The 21,131-nt window shown below is 44.3% G+C and overlaps 1 protein-coding gene across 1 annotated transcript in view; it reads right to left on the bottom strand.

Moving 5' to 3' along the window:
* MEF2B (myocyte enhancer factor 2B) overlaps positions 1–21,131 on the bottom strand; it is a 77,168-nt gene that overhangs the window by 29,032 nt on the left and 27,005 nt on the right. The gene's annotated exons all lie outside the window — the stretch shown is intronic.

The following is a 21,131-nucleotide window of genomic DNA, read 5'->3' as shown; positions in this document are numbered from 1 at the left end:
TCAGCATCTGGGAATCCAGCCCTAACGGCACGACCACACGAGAATCAGAAATAAGCTCTTGTTGTTTTCAAGGACTTTTCCATTCACGTTGGTGAATTCCAAGCGCTGGTGTATTTTCATTTCCCTGCCCAGCTGCTTTGCTCTCTTATCTTCTGCCTCTCTTAAGCATCTCGGATTATATTTAGCTGATCAGAACTAATTTTAAAGAGATGGAAGGAAACGGTGACCAACTTCCCATGACCCCAACGCGGAGGGCTCAATGTGTCATCACCCACGCAGGGCACCAAAAGGTGCATTCAAGAGAGACGTTTGTCAGAGGACTGTGATGGGAAGGGGAAATTGAAAAAAAAAAAATTCCCATGGGGAAGCCCCTTCCCCCGCTCCCCCCCACCAGCCTGTTCCCAGAGAGAAAACATTTAATTTGCAAAAGGCAACCATCTCAGTTGTTTAGAAGCAGTCACAGAAATTTACGGAGAGGGCACCGGTTGGAAACTGAGGCAGATTAGAGACTGGCAACAAGGACCAACAATTTCATGCTGGAATAGTTTTCCGCTGCCTCAGAGATGGAAAACGCTGCATATGTGTTTGCGTCTTTTTTTTAAATGCACTTTTTTCCCCCAATGTCTTCCTTATTTTTTTGTTTTAGTGCAGCGGTTCTCAACCTGTGGGTCGGGACCCCGTTGGGGGTCGAATGACGATTTGCCAAGGGTCGCCTAAGACCATCGGAAATATAGGAAGTATACTTGCAAGTCGAAGAATCGCGCTCCAATGGTTGACTCTAGCTAGCCAAATTCGGCTTCAGGCGCGATGAATTAAAAAAGAGAGAAATCTTTGCTCTGATGTCTCCCTCTCAAGCCAGCTGCAATCACTCCCAATCGCTAGCCTAATCTGACTTCAGGCGCGATAAACTTAATAGGGGAGGAGTCTCTGCTTTAATGTCTCCGTCCTCAAGGCAATCGCAAGCAGTTCAGATTGCTAGCCAATAACGGCTTCAGGCGCGATAAATTCAAAAAAACAGTTTGCCGCTTTTTTTCCCCTTCTGCGGCTGCTGAAGCGTGCTGAGATCGCTGCCTATCACCGCAATGAATTTTACGGTTGGGGTCGCCACATCGTGGGGAATTGTATTAAAGGGGTCGCAGCACTATAAAGGTTGAGAACCACTGTTTTAGTGCAAGTAATCTTCGACCTACAACAGTTTATTTAGCAATCATTCAAAGTTACAACGGCAATGAAAGCTGTGACAAACGACAGTTTTTCACACTTACGCAGCATCCTCGTTGTAACATGATCAAAATTGAAGTCAGTGCAATGTATGGCTGTGAAAGTTGGACCACAAGAAAGGCTGAGCACCAAAGAATTGAGGCCTTTGAACTCTGGTGCTGGAGAAGATTCCTGCGAGTCCCTTGGACTGCAAGGCGATCCAACCGGTCAGTCCTAGAGGAGTCCTAGAGGAGATCAACCCTGACTGCTCTTTAGAAGGCCAGATCCTGAAGAGGAAACTCAAATACTTTGGCCACCTAATGAGAAGGAAGGACTCACTGGAGAAGAGCCTAATGCTGGGGAAGATTGAGGGCAAAAGAAGAAGGGGACGATACAGAATGAGGTGGCTGGATGGAGTCACTGAAGCAGTCAGCGTGAGCTTTAATGGACTCCAGAGGATGGTAGAGGACAGGAAGGCCTGGAGGAACGTTGTCCATGGGGTCGCGATGGGTCGGACACAACTTTGCAACTAACAACAACAACAACAGGTTTCCAATCTGGCTTTGCACAATATGCAAAGCAACAAGCTAGCAAACCACACTACGAAGGGCTGGCTGACATATTGCACTAAGAGATTATTTGTTTTAATCACGTTTCTTGAATTAGTTATAGAGACTGAATTTATGCAAAGCTCTAATTATGCTTTGTAATTCACAATGTCTGAATTCACATGTATGAAATCGGGATCAGCAAACATTTGATGATCAAAAATTCTCCTTAATACTCTTTGTGAGAAAAGACTCAGGGCCTGGAAATGAAAAAGGACATTTAGGTAAATGACTTGGGATCGGTTCTGGAAGGAGATGTGAGAAACGTCTATTTTTTAAAAAATCCCTGTGATATGTCTAGTTTATATAAGTTATGGTACAATTTTCTTGTTCTTTTTCTTTTTAAATGTTCCTTCCCTCCTTCCTTCCCTCCCTTTTTCTTTTTCTCTATCTCTCTTTCTCCCTCCCTCCCTCCCTCTCAATATATAAACAAGCACAAAAAAAAGAACACAACGAAAGAATGAAATAGGTAATGCAACTAAATAAATTGGGGATTTAAAAGCATCCTGGAGGCCTTCTAAAATATAATTTGTTATGAGCAATTGAATATGTCCCTTTAAACTGGGATTAAGGATCACTACAAACATATGCTAAAAAATGAGTAACAACAACAACAACACTATGCAAATCACTGAATGGCACCGAGCACTGTAGTAAGTTCAGTCTCAATGACTAAGAATCGATTCTGAGTTAGCTAGCTAATAAAACTGAAATACACACATTGCAATTTTAAAGTCTTTCTCCAAAGACTTGAAAATTGCTTCTCATCCTTGGCAGCCTTCGGTTGCGTGGAGTTCAACTCCACACATTTGAAATCCATACATTTGAAAGTCGCCAAGGTTGACAAACACTGCGCAACATTAACGGAACTGTGCTGCAAAAGCTGACCAACAGATGGCAGCAAAGAGATAAGGAAAATCCTATCTGTCAGCTTCCACCTAGGGACCTCTCTGCAGAATTTATCACATAGTCCTAGTTTTTTCCTCACTAAAATGGAGAATCCGGCATGTCCTTTCTCAGCAATCCTGATCAGCAAAACAGAACCCAAGAACTACATGCATCCCTGAGGCCACAAGTCAACCCATTCCTGCCCTGAATGAAAACCATCCACCCAGGGGTGGGCTGCTGGGGATTTGCAGGGGTTCGGGAGAATGTCTAGCTAAGATTCTGTGCAGTTCAGAGAACCTCGAAATCCCACTCCTGGCTGGCCCGGCCCCTCCTCTTCTAGGAGTCCCCACATGGCCCGTTTTGGATGCAAGTAAGTGCAGGGAGCGCACGGAGGCTCCGGGAGGGCAAAAAAATGGGCTTACCGGAAGTTCGTTTCTGGCCTCCAGAGGGCCTCTGGAGCCTGAGGAGACCGTTTTCGCCCTTCCGGAGCCTCGAGAAAAGCCTCTGGAGCCCGGGGAGGGCAAAAACGCCCCCCTCCCGCCGAGGTGCAGGAGGCTGACTAGGCCACGCCTACCCAGCAACTGGGCAGAGAAAACCCTTTCTAAATTTTTTTTTATATATATAAGTTTATTTTTTAAAAACAAACAAACATAAAAGCATCTTCAATCCAATTACAGTGTGTCGGTGGGTTGGTTACAAATCTCTTGTACAGTTTCAAAATAAAAGTATAAAAGTATCTTTCATTCATCTAATCTTACATGGTACCTATGCAAATATCTTACTCGATCAGTTTTTAGTTAACCAATGGCTATAGTATTTCATATTTTCATTTCATATAAATTTCCCCAAAGTCAATATCTAATAACATCATTCATTCCATCATTAATTCAATTATTTCTCTTAATAATCATCTTTCTCGGATCTTTTCTAACATATTCTTCCTTCTAAACATTGATAAAATAAATCCCGTATCTTATAATATTGCTTATCTTCTTGTTCTCTTATTTCAAATGTCAATTTACTCATTTCTGCACGTTCCATTATTTTCCTAATAATTTCACCCTTCCTAAAATTTTTGAAGCCCATCCCTGCATCCACCTTAGCACTGCAGCTTCCGTAAAAGGAGGAAGAGAAGGAGTCTCAGCTATTCTGATGCTTTTAAACCAGGGCTGTCTGAAAACAGAGAAAGACGACAAGTAGAGGGCTCTATCAAAATATTTACAAAGCCCGAGGAATAAGCCAATCAATCGAAGGTATCAAAAAGGTGAACTGAACATTTGCCATTGCTTAGAAGACAATTGTGTGAATAAAGCTTTAGCTCCATTCTGCACCCAGGAAGACAATACCGAGTAGAGACCTGATTGGTTGGCAAATCTTATGTAAAAAAATCCAGAGGTTTCATCAGCCACCTCTTCCCTAGAAAGCTCATTAAGGGAAACCGGAAAGCAGCGCTGATTTCTCATCTGCCAAGGGCTAATTATGGAATATAAATTAATATTATAGATTTTAATGGATCCAGCTCCAAACAGGGAGCATGCCGTATTTTCTCAGCTGCAGAATTTTTTTTTAAATTTGCATTTATATCCCGCCCTTCTCCGAAGACTCAGGGCGGCTTACACTATGTCAAGCAATAGTCTTCATCCTATTTGTATATTATATACAAAGTCAACTTATTGCTCCCAACAATCTGGGTCCTCATTTTACCTACCTTATAAAGGATGGAAGGCTGAGTCAACCTTGGGCCTGGTGGGGCTTGAACCTGCAGTAATTGCAAGCAGCTGCTGTTAATAACAGACTGTTTTATCAGTCTGAGCCACAGAGGCCCGTAGGTTTCTCATCTTTCTGATGCTAAGAAAGAGGTGTGCAATCTGAATCAAGAATGGCCTTTGAATAGGATTTGAATAGATACGAAGGGAATATGTATGTAACTGGAGTGTGATTGAATGTACAAAAAGATTATATGGAATATGCATGATGTTATATTGTAATCTACACGAAAGAAAAAGTGTTAGAAAAGTATGTACCAGACAAGTCGCACCGTGTCTAATGTTTTTAAATCGTATATTTAATAAAATTTATATATATAAAAAAAGAACGGCCTTTGGAAAGTTATTCTTTCTCTAAATTTTTGATTACATTTTAAAACTGGAGGTTTTTATGCTTTGGCGAGGCTGATTCTGTAGAGTGAAATCCTTAATATTCCTATTAAAACCATACTTGCATCCCAATATCCTGTGTGTATCAACACATCGCATATCCCTCCTTCTTGATATATAATATGAGCAGCATCAGTACAGGTAATCCTCGAGTTACGACCACAACGGAGCCCAAAACTTCTGTTGTTAAGTGAGATGTTTGTTAAGTGAGTTTTGCCCCATTTTATGACTTTTCTTGCCACAGCTGTTAAGTGAATCACTGCAGTTAATAAGTTAGTAGCCTAGTTGTGAAGTGAATCTGGTTTCCCCATTCACTTTGCTTGTCAGATGGTCGTAAAAGGTGATTTCATGACTCCAGGACATTGCAACCGTCATAAGTATGAACCAGTTGCCAAGCATCTTAATTTTGATCACATGACCATGGGGAAGCTGCCAAGGTCGTAACTATGAAAAACGGGTCATATGCCACATTTTTCAGTGCCGTTGTAACTTTGAACCGTCACTAACTGAACTGTTGTAAGTTGAGGACTTCCTATAATGGGAGTCCTTGATTTACAGCAACAATTGAGACCAGAATCTCGCTTGCTAAGCAAGGTGATTAAGCGAGCCACATCCAATTTTACGACTTTGTTGCCACAGTTGTTAAGTGAATCATGCAGTCAACAAACCAATACAGCTTCTTCCAGTCACTTTGGTTGGGGGAAGCCAGTTGGGAAGGTTGCAAATGGCAATCACATGACCACGGGTTGCGTGCTGGGTCCATAAATAAATACCAGTTGCCAACATACAATAGCAATAGGACTTATATACCGCTTCACAGTGCATTACAGCCTTCTCTAAGCGGTTTACAGAGTCAGCCTATTGCCCCCAACAATCTGGGTCCTCATTTTACCCCCCTCAGAAAGGTGGAAGGCTGAGTCAACCTTGAGCCTGGTGGGATTTGACCTGCTGAATTGCAGGCAGCCAGCAGTCAACAGAAGTAGCCTGCAGTACTGTGCTCTAACCACTGCTCCACCACGGCTCTGATCAAGTGCTTTTGCATGAGATACACTAATAAAAACCGCAGGCAAAAATAATTTTGATCACATGACTGTGGGGATTCTGCGACAAGTCGTTAAGTGTGAGGAATGGTGGCAAGTCACTTTTTTCAATGATGTTTTAACTTTGAACCATCACTAAATGCTTGGTCGTAAGTCAAGGACTACCTGTACGATATGTTGGCCTGCAAGGCATTCTCTTGATTAGAGACCCTAGCTTGCATAGAATAGTGCAGGGAAGTCAAACTCAAGGCCTGGGGGCTGGATGTGGCCCGCGGGGTACTTAGATTTGGCCCGCGGGGCTGCCCTGGAAACAGCGAAGGACCAGCCCACGGTGCTTCTGCCAGTGAAAATGGGCTCCTGAGTTCCATTTTCAGCTGCCATGGCTCCTGCAACCCTCTGCAAGGGAAAACGGAGCTCGGGAGGGCCGAAAATGTGGAGAGCATAGAATCACCAATGGTCAGACACGACTGAATAAATAACATCAGCAGCAGCATTCTACAAGATGAGGTTTAAGACTAAGGGGACATACAGGTAACCGTTGACATACAACTGTTCATTTAGCGACCATTCAAAGTTAAGACGGCACTAACAAAATGACTTATGGGCATTCTTCACAGTTACAACCTCTGTAGCAGCCCCATGATCAAAATGTGATCAAAATTCAGATGCTTGGCCACTGGTTCATACTTCTGTCCCAAGATCATGTGATCATCTTTTGCGATCTTTTGACAAGTGAAGTCAATGGGGAAGCCCGATTCCCTTAAAACCCGGTTTTCTAATTTATCAACTGGACGGTTTCGCTTATCAAGGCCACACTCCAGAAAAGACAAACATCCAGGTTCTGGGGCACATGCGCACCCAACAATCAGCTGGCTGGCGCGTATGCACACACCAGTTTTCTTCACTGCCATGCACGCAAAGGACAGCTGATCGTTGCGCGCGCATGCACACCAGAAACCCGGAAGACAAACAGGCAAGGCCATGTGTGCCGGGTGATATGGTGTTCTGTTCCCCCCCCCCCCAATACTCCCAACAAAGAGTCAGTGAAAGGCCTCCTCTTCTACTTTATTTACATAGATAAATGTCCTGGCCACGTCTACCCACGGGCCTGCCAAGTTTCTGGAGACAACGAGGAAATTATAGATAAGGCCAGAATTACTCACGAATATATTCTTCCCTCCATTGATACAGTTTGCCAGCGCAAATTCATTGCTTTGTCCAAGACAAAAAACCAGGAAGTCCCGCCTCCTATTTATAGTCTCTGCAGATGTCCATCATTCCTTGGCCTTATCCCAACGCTGTTTCTGCTGCGCGCGCCGGTCACGTCTGCACAGTCTTGCATCACTCCAAAACTGTTCTTGGGGCGTTGCCAAATCAGAAGAAGGCTCCAGAGAATCAGGCCTTGCCGGCCCCTCCTCCTCCCTTTGAGTGGGTGCCAGGGAGGGAAAGGGCTCAAGAGAAGCAGGGCTTGCCAGGTCTTCTCCCTCACTTTCTGAATCATCCGAGTCCAGGAGTCCGGGTCCAGGAACCTGGGTCACAACATATGGCTTCACATGCCACTTTGGGCACGCGTGCCATAGGTTCTCCATCAGGGACATAGGCTGGGTTCAGCTTGCAAAACCGAAGACAGAACACAGAATAATAACAGAGCTGGAAGGGACTTTGGGGATCTTCTAGTCCAATGTCCTGTTCGAGCAGAAGACCCAGATAAATGGCTGTCCAGTCTCTTTTTGAAAGCCTCCAGTGATACAGCACCCACAATTTCTGAAGGCAAGCTATTCTTTGGTTGATTTCTCTCACAGTTAGGAAATTTCTCCTTTAATTCCAGGTTGTTTCTCTCCTTGATTCCTCTCCATTCATTGTTTCTTGCCTTTTGGTGCTTTGGAAAATACTTAAAAAAAAAAAAAAAGTATTTCCCCCCTCCAAAATGTATCGTGACCTCTAGTCTTCCTCTTCGTTAGACTAGATATTCCCAGGTCCTGCAACCATTCACTCTTTAGAAACTTCTAAAAAGCAGTTCCAAAAGAGGATACATTTATTCTCCATTAAAACAAAAAAACAAGACCGTGACGTTGGTTGAAATTGAAAGAAAGCAAAGCCAGGCTGAATAATAGGAGAAACTTCCTGTTGAAGGGTCCTTGATGCTCTCTGAGCTTGCTTGTTTTCTTGCAGATGTTTCATTACCCAAACTAGGTGACATCATCAATGCCATGACAATGTTACCTAGTTTGGGTAATGAAACATCTGCAAGAAAATAAGCAAACTCAGAGAGTACCAAGGACCACTCATTTCAACCCTGAGCTACAAATATTCTCCTTTATTGGTATACAGAGAATTACTACCATGTTTCCCTGAAAATAAGACCAGGTCTTATATTTATTTATTTATTTTAATTTAATTTAATTATATTAATTTTTGCTCTAAAAGACGCATTTGGTCTTATTTTCTGGTTAGGTCTTATTTTCTAGTTAGGTCTTATTTTTGGGGAAATAAGGTACTAAATGCGTCCGTAAGGCTGGCGATCTTAACTGGGGCTTATTTTTGGGAGGGTAAGTCTTATATTACCAGCATCCTGAGAAATGGTAGGGATTATTTTCCAGTTCAGTCTTATTTTCCAGGAAACACGGTAGCAGTGATGATGTTACCTTGTTTGGGTAATGAAACATCCGCAAGAAAACAAGCAAGCTCAGAGAGTACCAAGTACCCCTCATGTCAATCCTGAGCTACCAATATTCTCATTTATTGAATCTTCCTGTTGGTTAAAGTTGTGAAGTACAGGTAGTCTCCAATTTCTGATCATTTGTTTAATGACTATTCAAAGTTACGACAGCACTGAAAAAAATGGCTTGTGACTGGTCCTTGCATTTATAACTATAGGAGAGGACCAGGCTGAGCCCGAGGGAGGGGTCAGGCATGTCATCAGTCTTGAATCCCTTCAGGTCCGCAAGAGATCTAAGTCCACCTTCAATTCCGTTGACGCTTTCTACCGCCCATTTGCTTGACTGTTAGTAGTTCAGATTCTTCTAGAGAACTAGCATGGAATAAACTTGTACTCATGTGAACAGCCGCACTTCCTGAATTCTTGCACCTGATAGCGAATACCAACTGCACCCCTGTGGTCATCTGATCAAAATTCAGGCATTTGGGAACCAGCACTTATAAAAGAAGACTGCAGTGTCCAGGGGTCAAGTGATCACCCCATACAATCTCCCCAAAGGATTCCAACAAGCAAAGTCAATAACAAAACAACAGGGATGGAAGGGGCTTTGGAGGTCTTCTAGTCCAACCCCCTGCTTAAGCAGGAACCCCTATACCATTTCAGACTGGTTGTCCAATCTCTCCTTAAAAACCTCCACGGTTGGGCCATTCACAACCTCTTGAGACCACAGGGGAAGTTAGTTTTGCTCAAGGGATTACCCTTCAGTTAATGACTGCGGCAACAAGATCGGAAAATTGGTGCTTAGCGATGGAAGTTCCAGTCTCAACTGTTGTCATAATTCGAAGGCCACTTGTTGTGGAATAATATGTCACTGGTAGATTCCAGCTTTGGAGACAGTCAATCAGGGGCTGGATTCCCACCCCACATCATGGACCTGATCAGTTCTGGGAAAGACTAAAGACAACAATGGCAGCCATGTTTACTCGAACACAACCAATGTACTATCACTAAAGAATTGCTTCTCGATCAGTTCTGGGAATTTTTTTTTTTTTTAACAACAGAATCGGTGGCCTTTTGAAAAAGTTTGAAAGCCCCCGATTTAGTTGTCACCTTTTCTGACTTCCTAAAAAGGATGTGAAAGCTGCAGTTGATGAAAGCGATGATGGGTAGCAGAGAATAGAATAGAATAGAATAGAATAGAATAGAATAGAATAGAATAGAATAGAATAGAATAGAATAGAATAGAATAGAATAGAATTCTTTATTGGCCAAGTATGATTGGACATACAAGGAATTTGTCTTGGTGCATATGCTCTCAGTGTACATAAACGAAAAGATATGTTCATCAAGAATCATAAGGTACAACACTTAATCAGGAAACAATCAATATCAGTATAAATCGTAAGGATACAAGCAACAAAGTTACAGTCATAAGTGGAAGGAGATGCATGATGGGAATGATGAGAAGATTAATAGTAGTGCAAACTTAGTCAATAGTTTTGACAGTGTTGAGGGAATTATTTGTTTAGCAGAGTGATGGAGTTCGGGAAGAAACTGTCCTTGTGTCTAGTTGTTCTGGTGTGCAGTGCTCTGTGGTATCATTTTGAGGGTAGGAGTTGAAACAGTTTTTGTCCAGGATGCGAGGGGTCACTCTATGGGACCAGTGGGTGACAACCATGACACTAAGAAAAAGGGAAAGGGGTCTCCAAATTTGGCAACTTTAAAACTTGTGGACTTCAACTCTATATGAAGCCGTTGGGCGAGATCATCAGTGGCTTCGGGGTGAGATATCAGCTGTACGCTGATGATACTCAGCTGTACTTTTCCACCCCGGGCCACCCCAACGAAGCTATCGAAGTGCTGTCCCGGGGTTTGGAAGCCATACGGGTCTGGATGGGGAGGAACAGGCTCAAGCTCAATCCCTCCAAGATGGAGTGGCTGTGGATGCCGGCACCCCAATACAGTCAGCTGCAGCCGCAACTGACTGTTGGGGGCGAGTTATTGGCCCCAAAGGAGGGAGTGCGCAACTTGGGTATTCTCCTGGATGCACGGCTGTCGTTTGAAGATCATTTGGCGGCCGTCTTCAGGAGAGCCTTTCACCAGGTCCGCCTGGTTCGCCAGTTGCACCCCTTCCTTGATCGGGATGCCCTATGCACAGTCACTCATGCTCTTGTTACCTCCCGCCTGGATTATTGCAATGCTCTCTACATGGGGCTCCCCTTGAGATGCACTCGGAGGCTTCAGTTGGTCCAGAATGCAGCTGCGCGGGTGATAGAGGGAGTCTCACGTAGCTCCCATGTGACACCTCTCCTGCGCAGACTGCACTGGCTTCCTGTTGCCTTTCGGGTGCATTTCAAGGTTTTGGTTACCACCTTTAAAGCGCTCCATGGCTTGGGACCTGGGTACTTACGGGACCGCCTGCTGTTACCTCATGCCTCCCACCGACCCGTACGCTCGCACAGAGAGGGTCTTCTCAGGGTGCCGTCTGCCAGACAATGTCGGCTGGCGGCCCCCAGGGGAAGATCCTTCTCTGTGGGGGCCCCTACTCTTTGGAATGAACTTCCCCCTGGTTTACGTCAAATACCTGACCTTCGGACTTTTTGCCGTGAACTGAAAACATATCTGTTTGTTCGTGCGGGGCTTTCTTAAATTGTCTAGTTTTAAATTTTAAATTTCCTTTAGTTTTAATTTGGGATTTTTTAGATTTTTAACTATTTTAATTTCGGCCACACTGTATAATAAGTTTTTTAATTTACTTTTAACTGTACATTGTTTCTTTTTTACTTTGGCTGTACACCGCCCTGAGTCCTTCGGGAGAAGGGCGGTTTATAAATCTAATAAAATAAATAAATAAATAAATAAATAAATAAATAAATAAATAACTCCCAGAATTCCTCAACCAGTCTTGTTGCTGTGGTCATAAAGTTGAAGTACATAAGTACAACAGAATAATAGAGTTGGAATGGGCCTTGGAGGTCTTCTACTCCAACTCCTTGCTCAACTAGGAAACCCTATATCATTTGAGACAAACGGCTGTCCAATCTTTTCTTAAAGGCCTCCAAGTGTTGGAATGCCCACAATTTCTGGAAGGACTGATTAATTCCATTGATTAATTGTTTCCACTGATTAATTGGAAAAGGAAATTTCTCCTTAGTATTAGGTTGGTTCACTCTTTGATCAATTTCCATCCATTGCTTCTTGTTCTGCCTTCAGGTGCTTTGGAGAAGAGATTGACCCCCTCTTCCTTGTGGCAGCCCCTCAAATATTGTAACACTGCTATCATGTCACTCCTAGTCCTTCTTTTCATTAACATACCCAATTCCTGCAACCGTTCTTCATATGTTTTTGTCTTTGGGGCTCTTCTCTGCACTCTTTCTAGAGTCTCAACATCTGGATGCCGTATTCCAAGTATGGTCTTATCAAGGCATGATAGAGTGGTATAAACACATCGCATGATCTTGATTCTATCCCTCTGTCTTAAAGTTGCCAAGTTTAAAGATCCCTGATCTAGAGTTTGAATGAAGATGCTCTAATCCAGGGGTCACCAACCTTTCGGACCTCGGGGACCACTAAATTCATAATTTTAACTCCTGCGGACCACTACTATGATCTGCCTAATGAGCAGCTGGGTTGGCATGGCTAGGTGGTCATGTGACTGAGTGGGCATGGCCAACTCGATGTCACTCATGTCGAGGGGCACCTCGCCAACCTCTACTCACCCCTCCCCTCACCCCTCCCATTCCTCGTCTGCCCGCCTGGGCTCCTTAGGGCCCCAACAGGAAGCAGTTGTTGAAGCTAAGCAGCCACCACGAGAAAGGGTTGGCAAAACAGCTGGCTCAGTTCAAATTGGATCTGATCGAGAAGGAGACTCAGTAGAAGCACCTCACTGAGGACTATGAGCATAGGCTTTCCAAACAGAGGGATAACCTGAGGGAGTGCAAGGCGCCTGGAGGCTCAGCGGGCTGAGATAGTCAGCCAGTTCCAGGCCATGATGCAGTCCCACTAGAACAAGGCCCTCTGGCTTTTCGCCACCAGCAGCACTTCCTTCCAGCCTTTGCCCAAGGCCCCACACCAGGAGGCTGAAGCAGACCCCAAGTTGGAATTTCTGTCCCCCTCCGACCTGCACAAAAAGACCCCAAATGGGGACACTCTCTGCAGCAACCCAAATGTTCATTGCACGTATCTGTCCCAGGGGCCGTAGTTTGAGGACCCGTGATTTAGTGCAATGTAAAAAATGCAAATAATTTTTCTGTGGACCACCAAAATTTTCTCACGGACCACCAGTGATCCACAGACCACCAGCTGGTGACTGCTGCTCTAATCTGCTGGCCTGGAATGGATGAGGATGTGCAAGGAAGTTGGAGGGTGGGTGTGATGACCCAGGGCGTGACACAAAGGCAACACAGCCAGAGAACCGATATGAGTCCCTTTATTATCACCAACTGTGCCCTCAATGTCCCTTTCAATTCTCCGGCCTGGAGAGAGAGCTCTTCCACCCACCTGTAATAGTCTTTGGCTGGTAATACTTCAGTCCCAAACGCTGTAAGCAGAAAACTTCTAACAAAAAATACAAAGGCAAGGCAAGATAATTAATCCGGCAGGGCAAGCAAAATACGGAATTTCACAAGTAAAGGAGCACGGCAATAAAGTAAGCCATTTGGGAGGATGCCAGGATTCAAAGAAACACCAGATAAACTCAGTGTTTGTTCCCGACAACCGCCCCTCCCATTTGCCTCTCCTTTTAAACTCCAGCTGCACCTGTTGTGTCTCGCCCGATTTCACCGCAGCCGGGGCCTTCTTATCTGCTTCCGAACGCTGAGGAATGTCCTAGTATGCCTCCCGGCCCCGCCCTGGCTCCATGCCCAGACAGGCTGAGGAGGAAGAAGTAACTCCAGCCCCCAGCTCTGCCTCCATGCCCAGACAAACGGAGCAACTAGACCCCTCCCCCTCCTCCACAGCATGTGAGCCTGAGGAAGGTCAATTACCAACAGCTGCAGACTGGAGTGACCCTCGCGTCAGAAGAATTGATAGGCGGCGGCGACAGAAGGAAGGGAGGGGCAGGCCTGGATAAGTGCTGAGTCATGGAGCCACACCCCATGGCCTATATAAAGGATCTGCTTTCTGGCATTCTCTGAGTCAGGCAAAGTCTAACATATCTTGCTGAAGTCACTTTCTGGTCTCCTGCCTGCCTTGAGAACTTTGCTAGGAGTTTGGCAGAGCTGCAGAGGCACGCCTGATTCGGATTTCCCTGACCCGGTCGTCAGCGGAGGAGTGGGACACGACAGCACCTGTGTCTTGTAAAGAGGATTGGGTCCCTTTCCTCCCACGCAACCCAACTGCTCTCTTCTCCGTTCCTCCCTGCGGTGCCTAGGATAAGGAGGGGATGGGCCTTGGTCTTCATCTGAATCCTCTCTCCCTTGTTCTAGCTCTCCCCTTCTCTGCCCAGACTGACTTTGCTCTTCTCCAGTTTTTTCCACACCCAATGGATCCATTCTCTCACTCTCTATCAGCTGTTCATTTTTCCCTTCGGATTCCCTTCGGATTCAGACTTCAACAGGGGAATGACAGTGGGCTTGTGTATGAAGGGGGTAAAATGTACATCAGGAGAAAGGATTTTTTTTTTTTATTTGAATTTATATCCCGCCCTTCTCCGAAGACTCAGGGCGGCTTACATTGTGTAAGGCAATAGTCTCATCTTATTTGTATATTTATATACAAAGTCAACTTATTGCCCCCCCAACAATCTGGGTCCTCATTTTACCTACCTTATAAAGGATGGAAGGCTGAGTCAACCTTGGGCCTGGTGGGACTCGAGCCTGCAGTAATTGTAATTGCAGGCAGCTGTGTGTTAATAACAGGCTGCATTAGCCTGGTGAGCCACTTCCCAGCCCAAATTGATGCCATTTGGGTTATTAGGAGTAAGTATTAATGTAGGAATCGGGAGTGCTATTCAGCAGGTTCTGACATATTCTGGAAAACCGGTAGCGGAAATTTTGAGTAGTTTGTAGAATCGGCAAATACCACCTCTGGCTGGCCCGAGAGTGCAGTGGGAATGGAGATTTTGCAATATCCTTCCCCCAGGAGTAGGGAGGGAACAGGGATTTTGCAATATCCTTCCCCCAGGAGTAGGGAGGGAATGGGGATTTTGCAGTATCCTTCCCCTGGAGTGGGGAGGGAATGGGGATTTTGCAGTACCTTTCCCCTGGAGTGGGGAGGGGATGGGGCAAGGGTGAAATGCTCCCGGATCGGACCGGCTCGCGTGATCCAGTAGCGATGGCGGCTGCTGGTTCGAAGGACCGGTAGCAAAAATCCCTGGCCCCGCCCCCTTGCCTCTGCTGAGCCACACCATCAACAGAGGTTTTTTTTTACTTTTAAAAGCCGGTTTTGCTTCAGCCGAAACATGCCTTTAAAAGTAAAAAAAAAAGCCTTTGAGGATCCTGCCCCTCAGCTGAGATCGGCAGAGACTTTAAATTTAAAAAAAAATTTTTTAAGTCTCCTCTGGCAATCTCACCCGAGTTCCTCATCAGCAGAACCTTACTTGTACTCTTACTTGTAGAAAACATGTTTTCTACAAGTAAGAGTAGAGATTCTAAGGCACTTACCTGATTACTGATGAACGCATGGCTTTTTTCGCAGCCCGAAAGCAGTTTCACTTTCAGCCAGACAGAATCAATTGCTTAGCTAATCTATTTCCTCGGTGATCAACTGGCTGGCTTTGCTGGCTGAGGAACTCTGGGATTTGAACTCCACAATAAAATAAAATAATAAAATAAAATATTTGTGCAGCTTTCTGAGATTTGGTGTGTTTCTGTAGTGTTTCATTCTAACTACACAAACACACAAAATCTCAGAAAGCTGTATGTGGCATTTTGTGTGTGTGTGTGTGTGTGTTGGTCAGTTGTGTGTGTGTAAAGTGTGAAAGTTGGTTTTTGAGCTTTTTGTGGCTGTGTGAAGTGTGAAATGCAGCTGCTTTTACATTGTGTGTGAGTCAGTTGTATTGTGTTGTGTTGTGTGTGTGTAAAATGTGAAAGTTGGTTTTTGGTACCTCTTATTGTTTTTTATACTTTGTTTATTTTTATTATTTATTGTTATTGGTCACGCCCACCCAGTCATCTGACTACCAAGCCACGCCCACCAATTAAGCCACACCCACAGAACCGGTAGGGGAAATTTTTAGATTTCACCCCTGGAATGGGGATTTTGCAGTATCCTTCCCCTGGAGTGGGGAGGGAATGGGGATTTTGCAGTATCCTTCCCCTGGAGTGGGGAGGGAATGGAGATTTTGCAGTATCCTTCCCCTGCCACGCCCACCAAGCCATGCCCACAGAACCGGTAGTAAAAAATTTGAATTCCACCACTGGTAGGAATCCATAAGGTGGTGTTTAATGGCCTGTTATGCTCCAATGAACGGTGAACAGGAGGACCGGATATACATTTTGGGGGATTTTGCGGTACATTCTGTGCAAAAATCCCCAATCAAATTAATCTACCAGATACATACAAGCTGAGGGACTACAGAAAAAGAGATGGCGCCATTGAGAGACCCGGGCCTAGTAATATGTACACACGGGGAGTCGAGTTGCAACCATTCATTTAGTGACTGTTCAAAGTTACAACAGTACTGTAAAAATGACTTATGACCATTTTTCACACTTACAAACACTGCTGGATCCCCATGGTCACGTGATTAAAATTCAGAGGCTTGGCAAATGGCATGTATTTATGGCAGTTGCAGTGTCCCGGGGTCATGTGATCCCCTTTTGTGACCTTCTGACAAGCTAAGTCAATGGGGAAGCCGGATTCACTTAACAACCATGTTACTAATTGAACAACTGCAATGATTCCCTTTGCAACTGTGGCAAGGAAGATCATAAAATGGGGCAAACATCACTTAACAAATATCTTGCTTAGCAACTGAAATTTTGCGCTCAATTGTGGTTATATGTCGAGGACTACCTGCACAGGAAAATGAATAAATATTGATCTAAAGTTGCAATTAATTTGATCGTTTATGAAAGAGTGAATTATGATGCTAAACAAATGATACAACATGGTAGAAGTCAAACAGATCCACTTTTGGTGGTTCCAGGACTAAATCTAGAGCAAAAAAGGGATCACAGAAGAAAAGGAAAAAAAAGAGAAAAATTAGAGACATGGAAGAGAAAAATTACTGCAAAAAAAAAAAAAGTGAGACGAAAAATATGGCGCAATGGGTACAAAGAAAAATCACGGTTGCAGAAGAATGTAATATAGTTTTAAAAAGGCTGTTACAATTTACAAGAGGTTCAGAAAACGGAGAGAGATGCTGAAGAAAACGAAAACTTGTTTTGAAAGTCATTCTTAGCAGATAAACAAGAAGCGTTCAGCGCAATAAATGGAAATTTTTAAAATCGTGAAACGATTTGGATAAAACCACTGGCAGAAATGCTGTAGATATTTGCATGGCGACAACAGTAACAAGTTTGCTGTTTGTGCGATTCAGTGAACAATTGCAGTAGTTACAGCACGGCAAAACAAGTTGTAAAATCGGGTGCGGCTCACTTAATGACCACCTATGCTTAGCAACAGAAAGTTGGTTCCAATTCTGGTATAAGCAGAATCAACCTTCTAATTGCTTGTATGCGACAGTCGCTACAAATTGGTAATTTTCATTTAAGACCATAAAGTTAATTTCTTTCAGAAGCATCATTTAAAACTACCCAATGCAAAATATATATATATATATATATTTGTTTTCTGAGGTTTTCACGGGTGTTTGTATGTAGGTCTTTGGTTGTTCGGGTTTTCTCCCGTGTAAAATTAGAAGTGTCTTCGCGACGTTTCGACGAAGTCTCATTCGTCATCTTTAGGCTTCAGCTTCGTGCTTATATATATATTTATAGTTTAATTTCTATACCGCCCTTCTCCCGAAGGACTCAGGGCGGTTTACAGCCTTATTAAAAACACAAATAATACATAATATAAATAACAAATTTAAAACAAATTTAAAACAAATATTAAATATTAATATTAAATATTACCTATTTTTGCACTAGAAGACCTCTAAGGTCCCTTTCAACTCTCTTATTGTTATTCCACAAAATCAGTAGTTCTTTATAAGATTTGAATTCGCATTACATACATTCCTCCAAAAATGTTGGGCTGGGCTGGAATGCGATTTCATTTCCTTTACCGTATATGATTTGTGCTGGGAAAAACAAACATAACTGAGATCAGTGTAAACTAGCTAATAAAAGAGTTCTGAGTTTTGAGCAGTTAATCAAGTACTTGATTTTTAAAAAGGGCATTTTTCTCTGTATTTAAAATGCAAAGTCAACCCCAAACGAAATCCACTGCCTTGCGCTTGCAAGCGAATAAAGAACCAAGCAGGCATCACAAATACATAGGCATACACAAACCACTGGCCCTCTATTTGGAAACCCCAAATGTGTCCTTGGAGAACTGCCCGGAGGCTTGTATTCCACCATTCTCCCTGGTTTCGTTTGCGTTTCTAAACATTTAATCCTGGGAAGAATAATGTGGAAACAAAAGCCAAAAATAAGAGCGTCAGACCAAGCCAAGTTCAAAATAGAACAGACAGCAGGAAACTGCCAGCCCCGGCTCTGTTGTGACCACAAGAATAGGTAGCCAGGAAGAGAGACTCTCCCTGTGTTTTACAACAGAGCAAAGAAAAAATAACAAACTCCTTTTACACAAACTTCTGTATTTCTCTGTTTTAGAACCAAAGATGCAGCCAGTGGAGCTAAGCTTGGATTCCTTTTCCCAAGGATGCGTGGACATTTTGAGAGTCTGTGGCCGTGTTTGCTTTGAGATGGTTGCTTGGTCCAAATTCTGACTTTAGAACTTCTGACACACAGAAAGAAGATTTGGGAGACACCAAAGAGAAAGTCCTTTCTCCGTGCCGAGCCCAGGAACATTTCCTCAGTGGGGTCCTTGGTGTTTTCTGAGTTTGGTGGTTTTCTTGCAGATGTTTTATTATCAAACTAGTAACATCAGTGCTAGGATGGAATAGGGTTTGCTCTTTTTTTATATACTAGTGCTGTGATGGCGAACCTATGGTACGCAGAGCCCTCTCTGCGGACACGCCATCTGTTGCCCCAGCCCAGCTCCACCACGCATGTGTCCGTGCCTCCTGCCGGCCAGCTGGTCTTCAGGTCTTTGCCGCGCATGCGGGGGATGCAGGTTGGTGCAGGAGGCTTTCCAGGCCCAAAATAGGGCGGGGGGGGGAAGAACGGGACACGTGCCCCGTTTTGGGCCTGGAAAACTTCCTGCACCAACCTGGAAGCCAAAACGGAGTGTGGGGGGGCAGGTGCATGTACAGGGGTGCTGGGGGACATGCGGGGGGGACATGCGTGCATGCGCAGGGGGTGCATGCACAGGGGGGGCGCTTGCATTGCATTTGGGGGGTTCTGGCACACGTGCGTACATTCACGAGAGCATGCGCGTGCTATGGGCACTCAGCATCAAAAAGGTTAACCATCACTGAACTAGTGGCTTGCTCTGTCATTGTTAGTGGGAGCGGTCTTGGGAAGGCTATTGTTTACTCTTAGCTTGCTTGTCTGTGTAGGTTAGTCTGCTCCATTGTGTTCCCCATAGCTACTTGCAGTTGTGACAGTTGGACCTTAAAACGGGTAATACAGAAGGACAATTGACTCATTTGAGCTGTGATGCTGGAGAAGGCTCCTGCATATTCCTTGAACAGGAAGAGAGACTAATAATTAAATTCTGGAACACATAACAAGGGACATGTCACTAGAAGGCAAAATCATGAAACTGCGTCTCACTTATTTTGGTCATGTCACGAGGGGGGGAATTCGCTGGAGAAAGCAATTATGTTTGGAAGAGTTAGCGGTAAAAGGAAACCAGGCTGTCAAAAGAACACGGAACCCGGACACATCAAAGCCGACATCAGCCAGAGCATAGAAAAACTCAAAAGAAACAGTGCAAGATTTATTTATTTATTTATATTTATTTATAATTTAATTTCTATACCGTCCTTCTCCCGAAGGACTCAGGGCGGTTTACAACCATGTTAAAACTACAAATACAAATAACAATTTTAAAAACGGATTAAAACCAAATATTTAAAGGCCAGATCAACTAAAACGGTCAAAGACCGACATAAAACCCGTTTAAAATTACAATTAAAATTATACTTTAATATTATATAAGATCAAAGTATATGGAGAGACACGACTCATAGAATCGCCAAGAGTCAGAGACGACTGAATGGATAGCAGCAACATCATGTTTGTCTGCTTTGGTAGTTCCTGGATAGGGGTATTGTTTACTTGATTGTTGGTCAGGTGTTATTCTTGGCAATAATTGCAAAATACTCTTCAGCAGGGGTGTCAAATTCGATTTCATTGAGGGCTGCATCAAGGTTGGGTTTGGCCATGCGGGGGGGGACGGGACGACGACCAGGATGGGCGTGGCCAGCTTGACATCACTCATGTTGGGGGTGCCTGTGGCCTGAGCCAAGTTCCATTTTCAGCTGCGACAGCCTCCTGCAACCCTCTGCCAGAGAAAATGGAGCCCACACAGGGCCCTCCTAAGCTCCGTTTTCACTGGCAGAGGTCCTTCGCTGTTTCCACGGCGGCCCTGTGGGCCAGATCTAAGTACCTCGCGGGCTGGATCCAGCCTGTGGGCCTTGAGTTTGACACCCCTGTTCTATTTATTTATTTAATCACATTTTTATACCGCCCTATCTCCCAAGGGACTCAGGGCGGTTTACAGCCTATTAAAAACACAAATACACAAATATAAATACAAAATAAAACACTAATTAAAAAACTTATTAAATAAGGCCAAATTAAAATTTATAATTAAAATAATAAAACCCCATTAAAACTACATTAAATTAAAATCCTAGCCCAGTCCTGCGAAAATAAATAGATGTGTCTTAAGCTCGTGGCGAAAGGTTCGAAGGTCGGGAAGTTGATGGAGTCCCAGGGGAAGTTCATTCCAGAGGGTGGGGGCCCCCACAGAGAAGGCCCTTCCCCTGGGTGTCGCCAGTCGGCACTGCCTGGCCGACGGCACCCTGAGGAGTCCCTCTCTGTGAGAGCGCACGGGTCAGTGGGAGGCAGTCGGTGGCAGCAGACAGTCCCGTAAGTAGCCCGGCCCTAAGCCATGGAGCGCTTTGAAGATGGTTACCAAAACCTTGAAGCGCACCCGGAAAGCCACAGGTAGCCAGTGTAGTCTGCGCAGGAGTGGTGTCACATGGGAGCCACGAGGTTCTACAGGTAGTCCTCACACTATGGCCACTATTGTGACCACCATTGGGATTTACTGCCAACTTGTCAGAAGCCAGTTTTGAACTGCCCAAAAGGTGAACATGTGACAGTGAGATGCTGCGATGGTCATACGTGCGAAGACCTGTTCTAAAGTTATTTTTTCAGTGCTGTTGTTAATTTTGAACAATTGCTAAATGGGGCAGTCATTAAGTGAGGGCTGTCTGTATTCCTCTTGACAGGAAGGGGATTGTACCAGGTATGTTTATCCAAATTGCAAGATGCGAGGCACAGTATCACAATTGGAGTCCTGCAATGTAACCAGACCAGGATTCTGATTGGGACACGTA

This window comes from Ahaetulla prasina, chromosome 1 (genome assembly GCF_028640845.1).
Source record: "Ahaetulla prasina isolate Xishuangbanna chromosome 1, ASM2864084v1, whole genome shotgun sequence".
Classification (NCBI taxonomy): Eukaryota; Metazoa; Chordata; class Lepidosauria; order Squamata; family Colubridae; genus Ahaetulla; species Ahaetulla prasina.
This window is presented reverse-complemented; position numbering and strand designations above follow the sequence as displayed.